Raw genomic sequence first — 22,747 nt, forward strand, 5'->3', positions numbered from 1 at the left:
CATTCCCCCCACCCCCTCCACCAATAAATCAGTGAATCGAACTTACGGCATTTCATATTAACAATGGCCAAAAGGTCTTGCAGTCACAAGCAAAGAGACTAAGATGGTCACTCACTATTAGACTGCACATCTCCTTCGACTCAGGCAGCGGCACAATGCACAGCTCCTTCACTTTCAATCCCAGTGAGAAACTCGCTGATGTGGCAGACCTGCGGTACTTTAAATTCTTAATGTTCAGCAGGATCATGTGATGAATAAAAATGCACAGTTGATGCAAGTTCTTCAAATAATGTAAAGATTTAACATCAAATAATCAAAACAATACTCCATATGCTGTTGAATAAACATAATCTCATTAATTATAAACAAATCATTCACAGTGAATTCTTTTGGCTGTAGAAGTTACAAAATAAGCAATATTTTCCTTTGCATTGTTTCTCATAACATTTGCATTGAATCTGAGCTTAATGTGCAACCAACTATACGAGATAAAAAAGAAAATGCTTTTCATTTATATAGGAACAGATGTGACATTGCAAGTCATTATAATGCCAGAAGTGTATTTAGTTAAGTGTAATCACTGTTACTGCTTGGCATATCGTAAGAATGAGATGGACTACAGATTTTAATGACTTGGCAGCTGGTAGTAAGGAAGTGATGAAAGTCAGCAATGTTCAGGAGGCTCATTTTAACCTGAAGTCAGATATCCTGGGGGTTTGTAAGGCAGGAGGAGGTTTGCAGAAAGAGGACAAGACCATTGAAAGGATTTGAAAATCATGAAAGCATCAAAGTTAAGAAACTTCTCAATTGCAATGTAGCTGATGGGAATAATGCTGGTGGAAATTTGGACATAAGCATCAGAGTACAAATTTACAGAGAAAAGAAGGTTGCCATCAAGTGTTCACTATAATAGTGAATCTTACATGTCACAAAGACATGGATTATAGGCAGAATCAGAAATGTGTCATTTTACGGGAAGTAGGTGACAGAAATGGTGGCACTGAGATATGAGATCTGAAAATCAACTCAAATCAGGCATGACAGCAACGTTACAAATAATCTAGTTTAGACTCTGTTAGGGAGAAGCTTAGAGTCCGTGGAAAGGAAGTGATGTCTCTGCTGTGGATGAAGATTTTTGGTTCAAAATTTGAGCAGAGGATGAAAGTTCAGATCTGAGTGTCAAACAAAAGGTCCAACAATTTAAAGAGGACAAAAAGGTTGGAGGAATTATAGCAGGTTAAAACTGAATTATATCAATATACAGGTGGAATCTAGTGCAGTGTTTACTATGGAATGTATTGTTTGAGAACCATTTTGTTTCCATGTTGGGATTGAAGTTTGTCTTGGTGCAATTCCTTCAGCACAGAGACCATAACACGATTCTGGTTTTTTTGCCTGGCATACTTTCGTCAGATCTGGACAGACAAAGCAAAATTCAACTTGGCACCTGCAACAGATAATATTTTTATATCCCTTTTGATTGTGTTCGAGCAGCTTACCACATGTTAGGCAGGCTCGAATGGAAGGGCAATTCTTCACTACAGTATCTAAGTGGTTGACTAATGGGCAAAGGCGTAGTGTGTCCAGTTCCACATTGGTGCACCCTTCATTATCACATCGGTCAGAACGTGGGCTACGTCCCTTCCATGGTTTCAGGCACTGCCAACAGAACTCGTAAACACTCCCCTTTTCTGCAGTACAGATAGTGCAGTGGACACTCAAGTTACTAATGTCTGTGCGTTCAACGTATGTTCCACATCCAGGACACTGTGGGTAAAAGATAAGCAAAAAAAAAATTGGTGAAATAAATTACTTCACACTGATAACCCTTACAATGCAACACCTAAATATATGTGTTTCAAATGTCGTAGGCTGCTGTGACTATCTTTACCACAAAATGACCAAACAAATTCTGTTCTTTTCTGAGAATTTGCATTTGTATTCTTACTGGATTAGAACTTAAACCTTTCCACCCTATCCTGCTAAACTGTGGGGCTCAGGGGTAGATTACAGTTTTTAAAAATGCATTTTTGGTAATTAGAAGACAATAGAGAAATTTGATTGTGATAAGAATATTGAGCATACGAGCAAAATAAACTTGCTACTTCATAGAAATTTATTGATTCTAAATTGCACATATATAGTTTCTAATCACAGAATGTAGACATTGGACATATGTTTGATATGTGAGTCTATTACGTCAATTTGGACATGCTAATCAAAGAGGTAACTCTCAATTAAATATGCATTATATGCTGACAACAAAGTATTTTCTGTGAAGCAAATGTAGTGCAGACACAAACATTGAAATGCACACTTTGTGAGACTTACTGATTTGTGAGATCAGATTGTGAGACATTTGATTGTGAGACTTACTGATTTGTATTCACAGTACTCAGCTGCAGCCAGCACAGCAACTGTTTCCTCAAAATGCAGCTGCTCCTCTCTGGTCAGTGCTGCCAGCTTGCAAACTTCATGGTAGGGCCATTCCTGTCCACATGCCTGTCCATCAACTTTCAACGCTGGGCACTAGAATTTGTACTGACCCTGTAATTTCAAATTTGATTAAAATTAAATGGTTTAAGTTGCCTTCTTTCTAGATAATGAGAATGGCAGAAATAACTTTCTCATTTTACCCAACTCCTCATTGCCAAGTTCTCTCTCTCAAATCACTGTCTGAGCCCAGTAGTGTTGAACACTGATGTCCAATCCAGTGCAAGGAAGATTCACCACATTGTTTATTCCTCATGAGGAGAGATTAAGTTAACTATGTTTGTATTTACTAGAGTTTAGAAAAATGAGAAGGGATCTAAGTCACAACCAGATTGAGTTGGTTGAAGGTAAACTTTTTAAAAGTTACACTTGACACCACCTGCACCCACAATATTTTTACCAGATAGAGTGTGGTCAGGTACTCCTTGATGGAGGCACTAAAGTAAACTACGTTCTCTCACACATCAGGGAAGAAGGTGATTCACTTTGGAACAGATTCTCCTGACAAAATGTAAATCAAAGAAATTGATGAAAAGTAGCATTGTAGATATATCTATATTTTGACAGAGTTATGGAACATTTTTAGTTCACAAGTCTCAATTTCTTCCCGATCCAGAAGGCTTCGACACCATGCAGTCAGTGAGTTTGGATCTACTGCTTGTTTGCAGGACATTTCTGCCCGCAAAATATTGGGATCATACTCTCCTGAAATAACAAGTAATGCAGTCATTTTATCCTATCGAAATTGGTGAGTCGCTGAGTATTTACATCTAAAATCAGTCAGAAAATGAAAAATAACTGAATCCACAGACTGCTATATTTCTTGGAAATCTAAATATGAAAATAGCCATGAGGAGCAAACGCCACAATGGATTTGGTCTCTTAAATATTGTTTCTGCTAATGCTCCTATTCTATTCAGTAGTACCTTCCAATTGTGTAGAGTAACTATAAATATTCTCAAGGAAAATATTCAATTGAGATACTTTTCCCAGAATATTCATTTCCATCAACCTATATATTTCACACATTGGCTGACAGCTGTGAGTAAATTGGAATGAAATGCCTGAAATAGCCTTGACTGAATAGGGTTGGAATATCCTTCACAGTGGTCCTGGAGATACAGGGATTTAAATGTCAATGGTCTAGAACAATGCTGCGGGCATCATGGAAATATTATCTGAGCACTTTTTTTCATTTACTTGATGCTGGGATACATCCACAGTGATGTAACCTGGGGTCATTGGGTGCTTCGGGTCTTTTGATATCAGACTCTCACCCAGGTGACCCAACCAGTGTTGATCAGGCCCTGGCTTGTGTCCCAGTGGCACTGGTCCACTGTTCACACCTCTTGATCCAAAGCCTCCTGGAGGTTTGTTCAGAAGCCTCTGTGATGGTCCTGGTGGCTCTTTTCCTTGCAGCCCCCATAATTCCAGAGAGAGAGTATGTTCTGCCCAGCGAATGGGCAGCAAAATCTCTACACCCCATCTCCACAGGCTCACATCGTTCCCTTCACCCCTGCCTCTGGCACCGCTTTTCAGCCCTTGGTATTTGGCTTTCTCAGGTTCAAATGCCTCTTCATTCTGATCTTCCCAAGGAACTGTCAGCTCTACCATTCAATGTTAAAACATGTCAGAGATGAGAATACGGACAAGTAAATGGACTGTTTGATTTGCTAAATGCCTGGTTCCAGCCTATTCAGGTATTGGCTGTCCCAATGGAACAGTTCACTTTTCCCCATGTCAGTATCCAGGGCTCCATGAATTGGAATCTATTTCTCCCACTTCGGTACCTGAGCCATCCAATCAACTCCAGGGTCACACTGAGGAATTTTTATGTTTGTAGTGAGGCTTCTTTAGAACTTCTGCTTATTCTTGAAAGGAAGAGTATTTCGATCCCTATATATACTGTCCTTTATTACCACTGCATGCACTTTCACTCTTGCATTCGCTTGTACATATGGAGGTCTGCTGACAGTATTTAGACAGGTTTTAGATATTGAAAGCCAGAGGTTCAGTGACCCTAAAATCTTAGTGCACCATGAAACAAAAATTATCAGATTTAATTCATGACCCTGTCTATTCCAGATTAAAACTACATATATGATTTGAATCTATCAGTAAATTCAACAGTTTCAATCTTCCAAAATACTTCCAGTAATACAAAAATTGTATTTATATTTACTTGTGATTTCATCTTTTCCTTGCACAAATTTTAGAGTGTGATCATTTTTGTCATAACCTTTCTCGTTCTTTTCTGGTACAGAGGTCATTTTCCAAGCTGCAGAGCAGAAACTTTCAATAATAGAACCCTCTCTGGAAAGTCCCTTCACCAACAATCCCGGAAGAAGACAACTACCACTATCAATCACGTGATACTGCACCTTAGCACCTCATGCTTATTTGCAGGATGTAAGGCACACCCCTTCAGGAAAGGAAACTGCTCTGTCTACATTAACACATTCCTTTCTGCATGATAGTGTCTACAGCCAATTCTTCACTCTGTTCAGGGATGGGTTATGATTTTATGTACGAGTTCTGCTTCCATGGGTGACGCTAGTGACATGCACGTCTTTGCTTGACATTAATTACATCAAGAATGTGCATCAATAGATGTTGCAGGTGCTCCCAAAATGGGCCAATGGTAATTTTAGGACCCTGTGATATTAAAGGAATGACAATAGGTGAAGGATCTGAAGGGAAACCAGCCCAGGATTGTTGCTGTTCGTGTCCTTCTGCATCATAGCAATGAAACAGGAGGTAGGTACCTCCAAATCCCTTTGGCGACTTGCTGTCATGCATTGTGAATATTGTAACCGTGCAGGAGTTTTTAATGGAGGAGATAAATAGCTTATAGCTTTTAGCGGGAGGAGAAGATGGCAGCGTGATGCAGCGCACGCGGCCTCTCCGATGAATTGATGTTAGATTTGTTAAGTAGGGGCCGTGCACAATTCTGATTTGATGGAGACAGATGTGAGAAGCACGGAGGAACATCTGGAGAAACTTCTGAAATATCCGGTTCGCTGCCGCTGCTACTGTGTGGTTGAGAATCTCCGGAGGGAAGGCCCCAAATCCTCTGATTTTCCTGTTTCTGGCGGCTGGGGCTGGGGTCGAAGTGCTCGGCAGAGAAGGTGCTCGGTGCTCGGTGTCGTTGGGCTGGTCGGAGGCTCAAAGTTTTCAGACGACTCAGAGTCGGACTGTGTCGAGTGCTTCCAGGATGCTGCATCGGCAAGCATTCTGACTGGTTGCATTGCCACCTGGTGTGGAGGCTCCAATGTGCAGGATGAAAAGGGGCTGCAGAGGGTTGTAAACTCATCCAGCTCCATCATGGGCACAAGCCTCCCACCATCGTGGGCATCTTCAAAAGGTGGTGCTTCACGAAGGCGGCATCCATCATCAGGGACCCTCATCATCTGGGACATTCCCTCTTCTCATCGCTACCATCAGGGAGGAGGTACAAGAGCCTAAAAACCACTCAGAGTTTTAGACGCACCTTCGAGACAAGCTGATCCTCAAAGAAGGATTAGAAGTTGAGAAAGTTAGCACTCTAAAGTTCCTGGGTGTCAATATCTCTGAGGACCTAACCAGGACACAACATATCGATACAGCTATATAGCCAGCGGCTGTATTCCCTTCAGAGTTTGAGGAGATTTGTTTTGTCAACTAAAACACTGAAACCTCCACAAATGTACCATGCAGAGCATTCTGATTGGCTGCATCACCATCTGATGTGGGGGTGCGGAAATGGTGGGCTTCTGTACAAGATCAAAATAAGTTGCATAAACTTGGAAAATTAGTCAGCTCCATCATGGGTACCAGTCTTCATAGTATCCAAGACATATACAAGGAGTGGTGCCTTGGGAAGGTGGCATCCATCTTTAGCCATCACCCCACCCAGGACTTGCCCTGTTCACACTGTTACCATCGGGAAGGAGGTACAGAACCCAGAAGGCACACACTCAGTGATTCAGGAACAGCTTCTTCTCCTCTGCCATCTGATTTCTAGATGGACATTGATCCCATGAACAGTACCTCACTACTTTTTAATTTCTGGTATTTTGCATGACTTATTTTAAAGTAACTATTAAATAGACATATATGTACGGTAATTCAGTTCTTTTCACAATATTTATTTATTATGTGTTTCATTATACTGCTGCTGTGAAACAACAATTTTCACAAATATCAGTAATTAAAACCTGAGTCTGATTCATGAGGGCACAGGGGGAACGATGGCCGGTCACTTCCTCCTTGTGCCACTCTCCATGTGAAGCTGAACAAGAGCAGCCATACAGTGTTGTTCCCAAGGTATCATATTCACGTGGTGTTCATCCCTGCGGGCATTTGATTGTACTTGGAGATTTGCCCCCTTTTAACGCACATATGGTTTACCTCATTGGGTGGTTGATGCATTGTAATATGAGTGTATTCTGGATCATCTGACGTGTTGTGGATGAACATTGCATTCACCTTCTTTACTACCGACTCAACCTGGAGGTTAACTTTAAGGGAATCCTGTACGAGGACTCCCAAGTCCCATTGCATCTCAGAACTTTGAATTCTTTCCCCATTTAAATAATAGTCTTCCCGTTTATTTTTTCTGCCAAAGTGCATAACCATACACTTTCCAACATTGTACTTCATTTGCCACTTCTCTGCCCATTCTTCCAATCTATCCAAGCCTCTCTGCAGACTCTCCGTTTCCTCAGCACTACCGGCCCTTCCACCTATCTTCGTATTGTCAGCAAACTTAGCCACAAAGTCATCTATTCCATAATCCAAATTGTTGATGTACAATGTAAAAAGAAGCGGCCCCAACACTGATCCCTGTGGAACACCACTGGTAACCGGCAGCCAACCAGAATAGGATCCCTTTATTCCCACTCTCTGTTTCCTGTCAATCAGCCAACGCTCTATCCACGTATGTAACTTTCCTGTAATTCCATGGGCTCTTATCTTGTTAAGCAGCCTCATGTGTGGCACCTTGTCAAAAGCCTTCTGAAAATCCAAATATACAACATCCACTGCATCTTCCTTGTCTAGCCTACTGGTAATTTCCTCAAAAAATTGTAATAGGTTTGTCAGGCAGGATTTTCCTTTAAGGAATCCATGCTGAGTTCTGCCTATCTTGTCATATGCCTCCAGGTACTCTGTAACCTCATCCTTGACAATCGACTCCAACAACTTCCCAACCACCGACGTCAAGCTAACAGGTCTATAATTTCCTTTTTGCTTCCTTGCCCCCTTCTTAAATAGCGGAGTGACATTTGCAATCTTCCAGTCCTCCGGAACCCTGCCAGAATCTATTGACTTTTGAAAGATCATCGCTAATGCCTCCGCAATCTCCACAGCTACTTCCTTCAGAACACGAGGGTGCATTCCATCTGGTCCAGGAGATTTATCGACCTTTAGCCTATTCAGCTTCCTGAGTACTTTCTCTGTCGTAATTGTTACTGCGCACACTTCTCTTCCCTGCCACCCTTGAGTGTCCGGTATCCTGCTGTCTTCCTCAGTGAAGACTGATGCAAAATACTTGTTCAGTTCCTCTGCCATCTCCTCATCTCCCATTACAATTTCTCCAGTATCATTTTCTATCGGTCCTATATCTACTCTCACCTGTCTTTTACTCTTTATATACTTGAAAAAGCTTTTAGTATCCTCTTTGATATTATTTGCTAGTTTCCTTTCATAGTTAATCTTTTCTCTCTTAATGACCTTCTTGGTTTCCTTTTGTAAGGTTTTAAAGACTTCCCAATCCTCTGTCTTCCCACTAATGTTTGCTTCCTTGTATGCCCTCTCCTTAGCTTTAACTTTGGCTTTGACTTCTCTTGTCAACCACGGTTGCATCCTTTTTCCACGTGAAAATTCCTTCTTTTGGAATATACCTGTCTTGCACATTCCTCATTTCTCGTATAAACTCCAGCCACTGCTGCTCTGCCGTCTTTCCTGCCAGTGTCTCTTTCCAGTCAACTTTGGCCAGTTCCTCTCTCATGCCACTGTAATTTCCTTTACTCCACCGAAACACCGACACATCAGATTTCGGCTTCTCTTTTTCTAATTTCACAGTGAACCCAATCATGTTATGATCACTGCTTCCTAAGGGTTCCTTCACCTCAATCTCTCCAATCACCTCCGGTTCATTACACAATACCCAATCCAGTACAGCCAATCCCCTAGTGGGCTCAACAACAAGCTGTTCTAAAAAGCCATCTCGCAGACATTCTACAAATTCTCTCTCTTGAGATCCAGTGCCGACCTGATTTTTCCAATCTACTCGCATGTTAAAATCCCTCACAATTATCATAACACTGCCCTTCTGACAAGCCTTTTCTATTTCCAGTTGTAATTTGTAGTCCAATCACTGCAGCTGTTTGGAGGCCTATAAATAACTGCCATCAGGGTCCTTTTACCCCTGCTATTCCTTAGCTCAACCCATAAAGATTCTGCACCTTCCGATCCTATATCACCTCTTTCTAATGATTTAATATCATTTCTTACCAATAAAGCCATGCCTCCCCCTCTGCCTACCTTCCTATCCTTCCGATACACCGTGTATCCTTGGACGTTCAGCTCCCAGAGACATGCATCCTTTAGCCAGGTCTCAGTGATGGTCACAATATCATACCTGCCAATCTGTAGCTGTACAACAAGATCATCCACCTTATTTCTTATGCTGCGTGCATTTAAGTACAACACCTTAAGACCAATATTTGATACTTTTTGCTTTGATTTCACTGCAACTTTATTGCACTGCAACTCATCCCAATGGCTACACATTTGCCCCATCACCTGCCTGTCTTTCCTGACATCTTTACTGCTCACTATCTTAGATTTTTTTCTGTTTTCCCCTTCCTCCTCTCTATCATTCCGGTTCCCATCCCCCTGCCAAATTAGTTTAAACCCTCCCTAACAGCTCTATTAAACTTTCCCGCCAGGATATTGGTCCCCTTTGGGTTCAGGTGTAACCTGTCCTTTTTGAAGAGGTCATACTTCCCCCAGAAGAGATCCCAATTATCCAAGAATCTGAAGCCCTGCCCCCTACACCAGTCTCTCAGCCACGCATTCATCTGCATGATCCGACTACGCTTGCCCTCGCTAGCACGTGGCACAGGTAGCAATCCCGAGATTACTACCCTGGAGGTCCTGCTTCTCAGCTTCCTTCCCAACTCCTAGAAATCTCTCTTCAGGACCTCCTCCTTTGTCATATCTATGTCATTGGTACCAACATGTACCAAGACAACTGGCTGCTCACCCTCCCCCTTTAGAATATTCAGGACCCGATCCGAGACATCCCGTACCCTGGCACCTGGGAGGCAACACACCATGCGGGTATCTCTGTCAGGCTCACAGAATCTCCTGTCTGTTCACCTGACTATGGAATCCCCCACGACTACCGCATTTCTCTTCTCCCTCCTTCTCTCCTGCACAACAGCGCCAGGCTCAGTGCCAGAGACCCAGTCACCGTGGGTGTACCCTGTCAGGTCATCCCCCTCAACAGCATCCAGAACAAGATATTTGTTGCTGAGGGGGACAGCCACAGGTGTGCTCTCCACTATCTGGGCATTTCCCTTCCCTCTCTTGACAGTGACCCAGTGTTCTGACTCCTGTAGCCTAGGGATGACTACCTCCCTGTAGCTCCTGTCTATCACCTCTTCACTTTCCCTGATAAGCACTAGGTCATCAAGCTGCAGCTGCAGATCCCTAACACGGTCTCTAACACTCGTTGAAGTGTTTAAAATGCACACAATCCATGCATAAAGACACTTTTTTCCAAAGATACACCTCTATCTGTTTGCTCAGCTGATGCTGTAATGAAGTTTGATTTAACGGTAAGTTAAAAAGTACAAGGAAGAAAAGGTAAACTTTTCTCAAAATTTAGAGTGATTGATTACTTTCCTGCAGTGAGTTTAACATCACATTTTTTTTCTTGATTCCATGATGAGGAATCTGGACAATTTACAAATTAACTCTCCATTGTTTCACAATGATAATTCACAATAATTGATGTTTAAAATAGTGTCAAATCTTTCGACTTCTATTTTTGTAAATTCAAGAAGGATGGGATTGTTAACATGAGCAACTCTGGATGCCACGAGAGCATAGCGGTTTGTGCGATGCTAATACAGCCCAGGACATTCTCATTTCTGGTGCCGTTCTGTAAGAGTTTATACGTTCTCCCCATGGATTGTGTGGGTTTCCCCAGCTGCTCCTTTAGCTCCCACAGTCTAAAGATCTATGGAGTAGTAGGTTACTTGGTCATTGTAAATTGTCCTGTGATTAAGTTAGGGTTAATTGGGGTTGTGGAGTTGCTGGGGGCCGACTCCACATTGTAGTGCTAACTAACTAACTGACTAATCACCTGTATTTCTGTTACTTCAAAACATAAAATATTAATCCTAAAGGAAGGGAGTAAATTTATTTTGCTAATTTAAGGTCATCTTAACTCTTTTTACCTCAGAAAGATCTTGCATATTCATTCTTTTTTTAAATTCATTTTTGGCCAAGTGTTGAGAAATCAATTGGCCAGTTCTGTCAACAAACTGGCAAGTTGATGCTATCACCTTGATTGCATTCCAGCATAGAACCTCTCCTGGAGAGTAGTGACTGAATGGGAGTTTCCCAGTAGTTATGATGGAAAATCTGTTCACTGATGTGCACCAGTTTAGATTTGGGACAAGCCTAAATATATTGAGTTATATTTTAGTGAAAAGAGACATCTCTGAGAGTTAGTATAAGCATGAATAATTGTCAATTTAAATATTTTGAAACATTTAATTATTTTAATCATTTAGAATTAATTTCTAAAATAATTACTTCTCATAATAGGATTTCATGTTTACTAATATTTTTTAACTGTAACTGTCGGCGAAAGTCAATGTATTTTCACATATTTAGCTGCCTGGTACATCGAAGTTTTCAGATAAAAATTGTGTCTCACCTGGGCCTTGTACTGGTCACCTCCAAGAAAGGAGGCCAACCATCTCATCTTGCTATCCAGTGGTATTGCCACTGACTGATTGCCTATTTTTAATATGTGTTGTTCATCCATCGTTGACGTTGATGAGGACCTCGACACCATAATGATGGTGTCGAGACTAGCGCGTGATTTGGATTTAAATGAGGGAGAGTTGCGCAGCGTCAGCCTCACTCTCTCTTCCCAATTCCCACCTGGATCCAGTGGCAAGACAGAGTCTAGACGGCTGGAGATGAGACGAGGTGCAGTGTGTCTGTGACTCTGTGTCTTGTCCTGCTCTACACGTTCCACGACGCTTGCAGAGACCGCCTTCCTGACCGTTGGACCTTCCATTGGTCTCATCCGCTCAATCTGCCAGAGTCTGTCTTCACATGCTGGGATAGGCAACTCCCTATCACACCGAGGGTTTGAGACCCGTTGGCTACCCTCACCTGGTTTAGCTGGCTTGTCGAAGCCGTTGCCCAGGGTGTGGCCGCTGTCGCATGCAAACAGCTACGGGGAGCCACAGGTGAGAGCTGAGTGACAGGTGAATATACTTCTCCGTGGATTGTCACCTTGTCGTGGTGGAGAAGCTTGTGTGGACCTGAGATCCCGACAGACATGCTGTCTAGAGCTATGCTCCTGGTAGGGTGACCCATGGCGGTAAGGTCGAGGGTGAGGTCCCTGACAAAGGACAATCCAATCAAGACCTCAATGGTGGAACAGGCGGATGAAGTCACTTCAACTCGATGGCTGTGAAGGCGGATGAAGGCTGCAACAAATCCATCAGCTCCAATCGTCGTGGTTTCCATGCTATTGGAATCAGTTGGTTGATTTGTGAAGTAGCGTGTGCTTCTTGGAGTGCAACATCAAGTACACGTTAAACAAATACACGTACAGGCATCTTCGCTCAGTACCACGGAATGAAGACCAGCATCCTCGAACTTGAGGGATAACCACAATGATGACGAATATTAATATACTAGGTTTTAGCATTGAGTAGAGGTTCTATTTGTTCAGTAACTACCAGTTACAGCATGCATTGAAACCAATACAACAGCTGACAAAGTGTTTTAGAATTGGAACACCACGGTGGCGTAACGGTTAGTGCGACCCTACGTAACTACCTCAAAGTCCACAACAAATTTGTGAAATAACATGAAAAAGTTTCCATACCTGTCAAAATAACAACCAAGTAATATTGCAACACTTTATTTCATCTGTGTAACTCCAACTTGAGAGCATGAACATTGATTTCTCCAACATCTGGTAATTCCCCTCCTCCACCCGCTCCCCTTCACCATTCCCCATTCCTATTTCCCCCTCTCACCTTATATCCTGACCTCATCACCTCCCTCTAATGCCCCTCCCCCTTCTCTTTCATTCAAGGCCTTCTGTCCTTTCCTGTCAGGTTTTCCCTTCTCCAGCCCTTTATCCCTTTCACCATTCAGCTTTTCAGATCTTTACTTCACCCCTCCCCCTTTCTTGGTCTCCAATATCACCTAATCTTTGTACTTCTTCCCACTCTCCCCACAACTTCCTAGCCTGACTTCTCATCTCTTTATTTCCAGTTCTGGTCAAGGGTCTCGTCCTGAAACCTCGACTATCCCACAGATGCTGTCTGGTCTGCTGAGTTCCTCCAGCATTTGGTGTGTATTACTTTAATTTTCAGCATCTGTACATTTTCTCTTGATCGTGAACCAACTAATGTCATAGAACATTGGGCAATTATTGCCTTGTGCCTGGAACCAAGTTTTCAATGAAGCTTTCCTTTGAATTCCACAATTTTTTTTCTTTCAGGATCTGAAACTTGAGGAAGGTGAGGAGATTGATCTCCTATCCAAGGAATTTTTCTTCAGGTGTTCGGCCTTGACTTGACTCCACATTTCACTTTTCCTTACATTTAACAATTCAAATGTCTTTTATGTTCTTGTACACGAACACAAATCCTAACCACCCTCCCCATCCTCACCACTGATTCTCCCTAAAGCCACTTCCCCACAGCCTATGAAGCCAGCTGCCAGCGTATCCTTGGGATATGGGAGTAAGCCAGGGTGACCAGTGGAATCCCATGCAGAGTAAATGCAAATTCCATGCAGACAGCACAAGAGGTCTAAATCAGTGACCAATGCACTGGAGCTGTGAGGCAGCTGCACAACTGCTGCAACACTGCTCTTTCTCTTTGAGATTTCTTTTGATTCTGAAATCAGGCGTCTGTTATTCCATCTGCGCAAACTTGAGGAGTTCTTCTACTTTCAAAGCATAATATCCTCATTCTTTTAACTTAAGAAAAAATATGTTCAGGCTAAGACAATTACATGGTCTTGTATATGGATAAGGTCAAAGATACATTAAAAAATCCTGCTGAACTCCGAGTCAAAAGTTAGGAAAATCTTGTGTAAATGACATCATCTGTTATGAAAATTTAACATTCTTTTGAGTATTCTTCAGCAGATGTCCTAAAACTGAGTACCACAAGTCTGAAATAAATATTGAAATAGCTGAAAATATTGGTCAGGTTAGGAGACAGCTGTGGGAAGAGAAACAGGGTTAACATTTCAGGTCAATTTCAAGTTTTGATCTGAAGCATTGACTCTCTTTCTCTTTCTTCAGATGCTGCCTGAGCTGCTGAGTATTCACAACATTTTCTGCATTCAATTTCACCTTATACCAAAATTTTGGCCCCTACTGCTTAGAAAACTAACCCATTTTCCAAAATGCTTACAGATATTGGCTATGCCCTGTATTGTGGTAAAGAAGTCACTTGCTTGACTGGAAAATGTTGAATATGTCTTGTCTGCTTGATAGCATCAAAATTAACTCAGTTTGTTCTATTTGTCAGTGGTGTAAATGCAGAAGTGTGACCAGTGCAAAGAAAAGTGATATTAATGATACCTTTCTGTTGCATTTCTTTGCTTTAGGGAAAAAAATATGAATTGTTTGCAATTTGGCACCAGATAAGAAGCTATGGAAGTTGCCACTATTATACTGAAATCAAATCAGACTCTGGTGACTGGTACAATTTTAATGATGAAGATGTTAAAAAGCTAAAAATAAGAACACAATGAGAAGTTTTCTAAATCACTAATTTAGGGTTAGTTTTCCAGTTCGAGGAGATGATAGCACATGGTCTGGCTGTGTTTCTGTTCTATGGCATTTTCTCAGTTTGTGTTAAGGAATGAAATTAAGTTTCTTCAAAAGCAACATTATACCTCACACAAAGAGAGATGATTATGTTGTTGGAGGTTAATCACCCCAGCCATATGGTACGACATCACTGTAGGAGCTGAATTGGAAATGTATTGCATGATAATTCCATGCCAGCTTGTTTTGGAGATGAAATGTAAACGTTAATAATATGACAGGATTAACATTAAATGCATCAGACTGACCATGTGAGCTACCAGACACTGGCTTTATCTTTATTTGTTTGTAGAATGACATTGTCATTGTCCCTGAGAGAGTGCTGAGTCACCTGCTTCATCTCTGCACTCTAAGTGTTCCTGTTCCTACTATGCTGTGAGGCAAAGGGTTCCCAGAATTAGACCCAGAAATTATGTAAACATGATTATATATCTTGACTGAGAGAGTGTGCAACTTGGAATATAAAAAAGAGGCAATTTTAGTGTCTTTCCCTCTAATAAAGAATGTATAGGATTGAGAAAACCTGACAGATAAGCTTCCTTAGAACTAAGATCGGCCATTATTTCACTGAATTTATTGTTGATTATTTCTGAATAACCATGACATTCATTGTGTTAGTAATTTTAGTTTTGACCTCGTGTCATATAACTTCCTGACAGACAGTGAAATTTTGATGATTTTCTTTGCATGTTGTCGATGAATATTTATTCGTCATGACATTTCATTAAGGAAAAGGATATCCGTCAAAGGTAATGATCAAATTTATTTAATGCGTAATCTATTGTGCAAGAAAATTTAGAGTTAACAAGTATTGTTACACTCTGTCGGAATCTTGTGACAGTGTTGCCCAGGATACTGACCCAGGGCCTTACAGGGAGAAAGTGGTGTCCAGCAGAGTCAGTAAACTGGTAAAAGCAGCACTCAGGTTTGCAGTCACGGTGGGCCAGGTACAATCCAGAAGAGGGGTCCTTGGCATTTGGCAAAAGGCAACAACAGAAAAGCAAAGGTCAGCTGTGTTGATGGAGGAAGTACAGCGACAGGAGGAGCAGATGAGGTATGCAAGAGCAGAGCCTCAGGCAAAACAGGGACAGTGGACAAGGTGGGAAAACATCAAGAAAAGAAACTTCAGCTGGAAATACTTATGGGAAAAGGAAGGAAGAAAGATTAGCTTCCTTATAAGGATCTGTTTATGATGTTACATAGAAACATAGAAAACCTACAGCACAATACAGGCCCTTCAGCCCAGAAAACTGTGCCGAACATGTCCTTACCTTAGAACGACCTAGGCTTACACATATCCTTCTATTTTTCTAAGCTCCATGTATCCATCCAGGAGTCTCTTAAAAGACCCTATGTTCTCCCACCTCCCAAAAATCTGAACCAGTGGCTCAGTGAAGATCCAGCTTGTCCACTCTGGAAGAACAGCAAACCTCAAGCACATCTTCTCACCTTCTTCACTCAAGGAAGATACGTATGGAGGCAGAACAAGGTCCTCAGATGTTTAGTATCTATTGTGGAGAAGCAAAGGCTGAATAACAACTCTAAGCGCCATATGACTGGAAGAATCCCTTTTGTCACCCTCAGTGACACAGTTGGTGTCAATCATAATGGATCCTGCTTGTGACTGGAACATGGCTGTCGACCTTGACAAAAGGCTATTATTCCCCTGGAGATAGCTACTAATACCCACAGACCAAACTTGGTCTTGTGATCCGGCAGTCTGAAGGCTGTAGTAATGCCAAAGCTCAGTGCCCTGGGAAGATGCAGTCTGTGAGGCATGTGAGCGGGAACGTGTGAGATACACTGAGCTGGCCACAGAGGCTAAGCAGCGTGGATGGAAGGTGCAGATTTTCCAGTAGAGGTTGGCTGCAGAGGATTTGTGGCTATTTCCATGGTGAGTTTGTTGAAGGGATTAGGAATCCGAGGCCAGGGCCAGCGGCAAGCGATAAAATAATTCTCGGAGGCAGCCACTGGTTATGGATGAAGAGGGCTGATGGCAGCTGGTCCCAAAAATGACCCATGGGTGGCCAGATGTGAAGGGGGATACACCTGGGATGCGAGTTTACACTGTTGAGCCCTCTGGAGATGTAGTGGGCTTAAATTGACAAAACATCTGAGAAGTGGGTGGTCTACCTGATGATCCCTGGGAAGCATCTGCCATCTACCAAGCCCCACCTCCGGATCTCTCTGCTATAACTCAAATTAGCATCTGCTCATCAAAGGGATTGAAATGTCCAGTCCTATGAGCTCGAACGGCAAATTATATTATTTTTGAAAGACTACACTTGAAAAAAATTACTCAAAGTACTTGCAGAATAGTATTGTCCTTTAGATATATTCATAATGTGACTACTTGTTTAGTGAAGGAGAAATTTGTTAATGTATTTAAATTGACCTGTATCAATATCAAACTCAGAACATGCCAGGAACCCAGGAAACTGGGTTCTACGTGCTCAAAGCAGACCTGAGCCACAAAGATACAGATGTGAAGTTAACAATTTATGCATTAAATTCCCTGTGACAACACTTGATATGGAATGATATGTACCTGCTTTGTACAACCAGCTATTGTTTTTAAATTTAAGATGTTTGACCTATTTATATGAGTATTGATGTACCACAAGCATTTGGATTATGAGGACACTCAGTCCTCGTTTATTGTCATTTAGAAATGCCTGCATTAAAAATGATACAACTTTCCTCCAGAATGATATCACAAGAAAACACAGGACAAACCAAGACTAAAACTTACAAAACCACATAATTATAACATATAGTTACAACAGTGCAAAGCAATACTATAATCTGATAAAGAGCAGACCATGGGCACGGTAAAAAAAAAGTCTCAAAGTCCCGATAGCCTCATCATTCCATGCAGGCGGCAGAAGGGAGAAACTCTCCCTGCCATGAACCTCCAAGCACCGCAAACTTGCCGATGCAGCACCATTGGAAGCACCCGACCGCAGCGGACTCTGAGTCTGTCCGAAAACTTTGCGCTTCCGACCAGCCCATCTGACGCAGCCTCTGCCAAGCGCTTTGACCCCGCCCCGGCCGCCGAGCAACAAGCAAGGCTGAGGACGCGGGGGCTTCTCCTCCGGAGATTTTGGACCACAAAGTAGCAACAGCAGCAAAGCAGGCATTTCAGAAGTTTCACCAGATGTTCCTCCGTGCTCTCACGTCCGTCTCCATCAAATCAGGATTGTGCACGGCACCCTACTTGACAAATAACAGACATCACCACTGGAGTGGCCGCTGCAAGATGCGTCACGCCGCCATCTTCTCCTCCTCCTCCTCCTCTTTGTTTTAACTTAAGTATAAAATATTATGTATTATGTACCGTGGAGAGTATTCTGACAGGTTGCATCACTGTCTGGTTACTGCACAGGACCGAAAGAAGCTGCAGAAGGTTGTAAAACTAGTCAGCTCCATCTTGGGCGCTAGCCTGTAAAGTACCCAGGACATCTTTAGGGAGTGGTGTCTCAAAAAGGCAGCATCCATTATTAAGGACCTCCAGCACCCAGGGCATGCCCTTTTCTCACTGTTACCATCAGGTAGGAGATACAGAAGCCTGAAGGCACACACTCAGTGATTCAGGAACAGTTTCTTCCCCTCTGCCAGCCAATTCCTAAATGGACATTGAAGCTTTGGACACTACCTCACTTTTTTAATATACAGTATTTCTGTTTCTGCAATTTTTAAAAAATCTGTTCAATATACGTAATTGATTTACTTGTCTATTTATTACGTTTTATTTTATTTATTATTATTATATTTTTTCTCTCTCTCTCTGCTAGATTATGTATTGCATTGAACTGCTGCTGCTAAGTTAACAAATTTCACGTCACATGCCGGTGATAATAAACCTGATTCTGATTCTGAGCGCATTCATGGAAGTGAGCATCCAGCATTCCATTTCAGTGATGATTTTCAAAAAAAATGTAAGACGTACGAAATGCACATCTTTTGTAAGGAGGAGGTAAGTCACTAAGTTGTATTTCCAATCCCTAATGATGGGTCATCTTTCTATATGGTGTTTTTCATGACCTTTTTTAAGTGCTCTTTCTCAAATATACTTTAAGAATTGTGCCTGGAAATCAGGTCATAGAGCACCATATCTTTATGTGTAACATATAATAAATATAAACCTTTCAAATATAATAAGAGATTAAGTGAATGGAAAAATTGTGATTTTGGATGTGGATGCAAAAGTCCTCCATGTGTTGGATGCACCAATATATGAAGAAACCTTGAAATGCAGAGCTGCAGCTCACACAGTGCCACTTAAGTTCATTCAAGCATAAATACCTTGCACTATCTATTGGCCACACTTGCAGAACCTCGCCAGTTTTTTGTTAAAGAAAATCTGCCTGCACTGAGAACATCCATCAGATAAGCCCCCTTTCAGACTTTTACTTTCTCAGCACTCCACACCCTTCCATTTCAGTAGGCCCTCATCTCTTCCCACCAAGTCTTGACTTTAGCCCACAGCCAGCAGCCCCACTCCCCAAAAACCCACTGCTGAATGCTGGAAATTAATTCAAATAAATTGTGCTGTTAAATACATTAAACTAAATGAGTTCCTAAATTTCAAACAAGGAAACTCTGTTAGCTTGCTATTGATTGGTGAAAGCTGAATACATTCTTGAATTTGTGTCTTCAAACATGTGATGAAAACTTATCGGCACCTGGTTGTATAATGTTAAATAGTACGTAATGCCCTGCGTCACACCTTTACTGTTATGCTGTAGGTACTTCATTTAGCAGCTCTGTTCTGCTTTCGGCCTGTTTGGGTTGAAGACGAGGGATAATGTGGAATGTGTGCCGTCCAATTAGCGGGAGGTTTTCTCGCTGTAGGACAAGAAGGTTGGTTTTGGGCTTTTATTCAGCTGGAGATGAGGAGAGAAGATGCTGGGCAGAACCTGTCGTAGTATATGATCCGGTGGGAGACCCATTTATTTGAAGTGGATTGCGAGTGACATTAGGAAGGTGGTGTGTGCTTTCACGTTGACCGAGGGCCCAGCGTGTGAGTGACAAAGAAGTTCAAGATGAGCTCCAGTTTGTGCACATTTGCCTGTTTAATTAGAATGGGCCTTTTTGTTTTTGTTATTCTTTACTAACCCTTTAGTTAAGATTCATAAATAGAACTCTTTCAATCGTATGCAGTGTACTGTCTGTTCTTTCATGGCATGAACTTGTAACAGGGTAGCAAGTTACACAGCATGCACACAAACCGGGTTTGGGGTGGGATGAGCCGTTTCAATCTCACGAGTTTGTGCGAATTGAAAGTGTCTTCCCTGGACTTACGCAGCCAAGGAAACAAGGGTGTTTCATGTAGAAGGTTGTCATAGGTTGCAGTGGGACATTGTCAGGATAAGGAGCCGGGCTGAGAAGTAGCAGGTGGAGTTTAACCTGCAAAAATATGAAGTGATTCGGTTTGGAAGATCAAAGCTCGAGTCAAAATACATGGTTACTGGCATGATTCTTAGCTATGTGGAGCAGTGGAGGGACCTTGGATTCCATGTTCATAGATCCCTCAAAGCTGCCTCACAGGTTGATAGAATTCTTAAGAAGTTGGATGGTGTGTTGGCCTTCATTAGTTGGAGGATTGAATTCAAAAGCCACAAGCTAATGTTGCAGTCTATAAAACTCTAGTTAGATGAAATTTGGAATATTTTATTCAGTTCTGTAACTTAGCAGGCTGAACGGTCTTTTGCTCTGCTGTGTGTCTCAGAATCAGGTTACATAGTGTGTCAGGAAATTTGTTGTTTTGTGGCAGAGGTATGGTGCGAGGCAAAAATTACTACAAGATATAGTGCTCATGGGTTCACAGAAAATCCATAAATCTGATGGCAGAGGAGAAGAAGCTGTTCCTAGAACATTGAGTGTGTGTTTTCATGTTCCTGTCATAGTACAGAGAAGACTGCTTGTTCCGGATTCTGAGGGTCTTTAAAGATGGATTCTGCCTTCTGAAGGCGCTGCCCTTTGAAGATTTCCTCGATTATGGGGAGGTGGTGTTGTGATTACGCTGGCTGAGTCTACAACCTCTGCAACGTTTTCAGATCCTGCACATTGTGGATTCCATACCCGATGATTATGAAACCAGTCAGAATGTTCTCCAACATACATCACAGAAATTGCAAGAGTCTTTGTAATGTGCCGGTTCTCCTCAAGCTCTTAATGAAGTAAAGTTGCTGGCATCCCTGCTTCATGATTGCATCAATGTGTTAGGCCTGGGATACGTAGATCCTCCGAGATGATGAAACCCAGAAATTTGAAGGTTTTCATTGTTTTCGACCACTGCCCCATCAATGAGGACGGGTGTATCATCTCCTAACTTACCCTTCCTGAAACCCACATTGAGATTGTCATTGAGTGCTTAGTCTTTATAAATATATAATAATAATTGTTAACAAGTTTCTAAACACTTGTAGACTGTAATTCTAATTGACAGAGCAAGTAGTGTTTGAAACAGTATAATCTGTGATTTCCAGACTGCAATGTCAATGGATGGAAAATCACAGCATTTTATCCACTGACGACCAATCACAGTGTCTGCGTGCTGACAGCTTCAGTTGGTAGATACTCTGACCTGCTGCTCCATCTTGCAGAGGCGAGGCTCGGTGAAGTAGACGGGAGGATGTCTTGTTGGAGGCTTGTTGGAGGAAAGCAGAGGCGAGAGGAGGAGAAGGCGAGGGTGAGGCATGGTGGAGGCAAGTAAATGTGGGGGGAGGAGGAGGAGGCAAAGCTGAAGCAGGCCCAGACAGCAGCAAGGAAAGTCCTGATGTCTGTTCGATTTAAATGCCGTTCTCACCCCCAGAACCTGCTGTCCGCTCCCTAAGTACCGAATCACAATGTGCCTCTTCTTCCCCATTCAGTTCTGATTCACAGAGGCAGACTCAGTGCCAGAGACCCGAACATTGTGATTTTCCTCTGTTCGGTCATTCCCACCATCCCTTCCACCCCTACCCACACGACAGTATACCTGTTGTTGAGGGGGATGGCCACAGGGGTACTCTGCGCTGGCTCCTTAACACCTTTCCTCATTCTGACTGTCACCCATTTTCCTGTGTCCTACACTTTGAGTCTAACTATCTCTCTATACATCCTATCTATCACCCCTACAGCCCCCTGAATGATCTGGGGTTCATCCAGTTGCAGCTCCAACTCCTTAACACGGTTTGTTAGAAGCTACAGCTGGATGCACTTCTCGCAGTTGTAGTGGTTTGGGATATTGGGGGTCTCCCTGCCTTCCCACATCCTGCAAGTGGAGCATTCCACTATCCTGTCTGAATTGAACCCGGCTCGCCTGTACGGTAAAACATTGTGCTAACTACTGCGCTACCGTGCCGTCCTGACTATATGTTGGGAAGACTGAAACCACTGTTTTCAGGCTCCATAACCCTCCAGTTTTCTGAACACCGCTCTTCACAGAATCTGTCTAAAAATGAACCAGATGATTACAAATCATTTGGGTCTTCATTCACTTCAAAATGAGCTTCTGATATGTTCTCATCATCTCTTTAAAAAAAGACAAAAGAGACTGCAAGTACTGGAATCTGGAACACACAAACAGAATGCCGGCCGAAAACAGCGATTCAAGCCACATATGTGGAGGCAAGTGGTGAAAGTCAATATTTTGGGTCAAGATCATGTATCAAGACTGACCGGGAAGAGGAAGATTGCTGGTATATGGTAGTAAAGGGAGGGTCAGAGGCTGATAGGTAGGATGTGGAAACAGATGGGAAGGAGTGAAGGGCAAATGCAACTGGGTGAGGGAAGGGAAGGGAGGAGGGATCTTGAAATGGGATCAATGCAAGAAGAAAACTGGGTGGAAAGTTGAGTGTGTGTGTGAGGGAAGAGCACTGGAGTGTGGTTACCTGAAGTAGGAAAATGTAACGCTTGTATCTGTTCTAGATTCCATAATCTGCTCATCACCTTGTTACATACCTCGTGGATATCTTGTGACTGTCTTATGACCATGATGTAATTGACTGTCTTATGAGCATGACATAATGGTCTTGTGGAGGTCGCATGATGTAATTTTCCCACCAGTGTGAGGTCACATGATGACCTGCTCTCAACAGGTATAAAGGAGCCCCTTGGTGTGGCGCAGCTAACTGTCCACTGCATTATAAATAGAAGGCCATGAATGAAAACAAA

At 42.4% G+C, this 22,747-nt stretch overlaps 1 pseudogene; it reads right to left on the reverse strand.

Annotated features, from left to right (window-relative positions):
• Positions 1-879: 879 nt before the first annotated feature.
• On the reverse strand, positions 880-4,763 carry LOC134344824 (uncharacterized; annotated as a pseudogene).
• Between the last annotated feature and the right edge of the window lie 17,984 nt (positions 4,764-22,747).

Source organism: Mobula hypostoma, chromosome 4 (genome assembly GCF_963921235.1).
Source record: "Mobula hypostoma chromosome 4, sMobHyp1.1, whole genome shotgun sequence".
NCBI classification, from domain to species: domain Eukaryota; kingdom Metazoa; phylum Chordata; class Chondrichthyes; order Myliobatiformes; family Myliobatidae; genus Mobula; species Mobula hypostoma.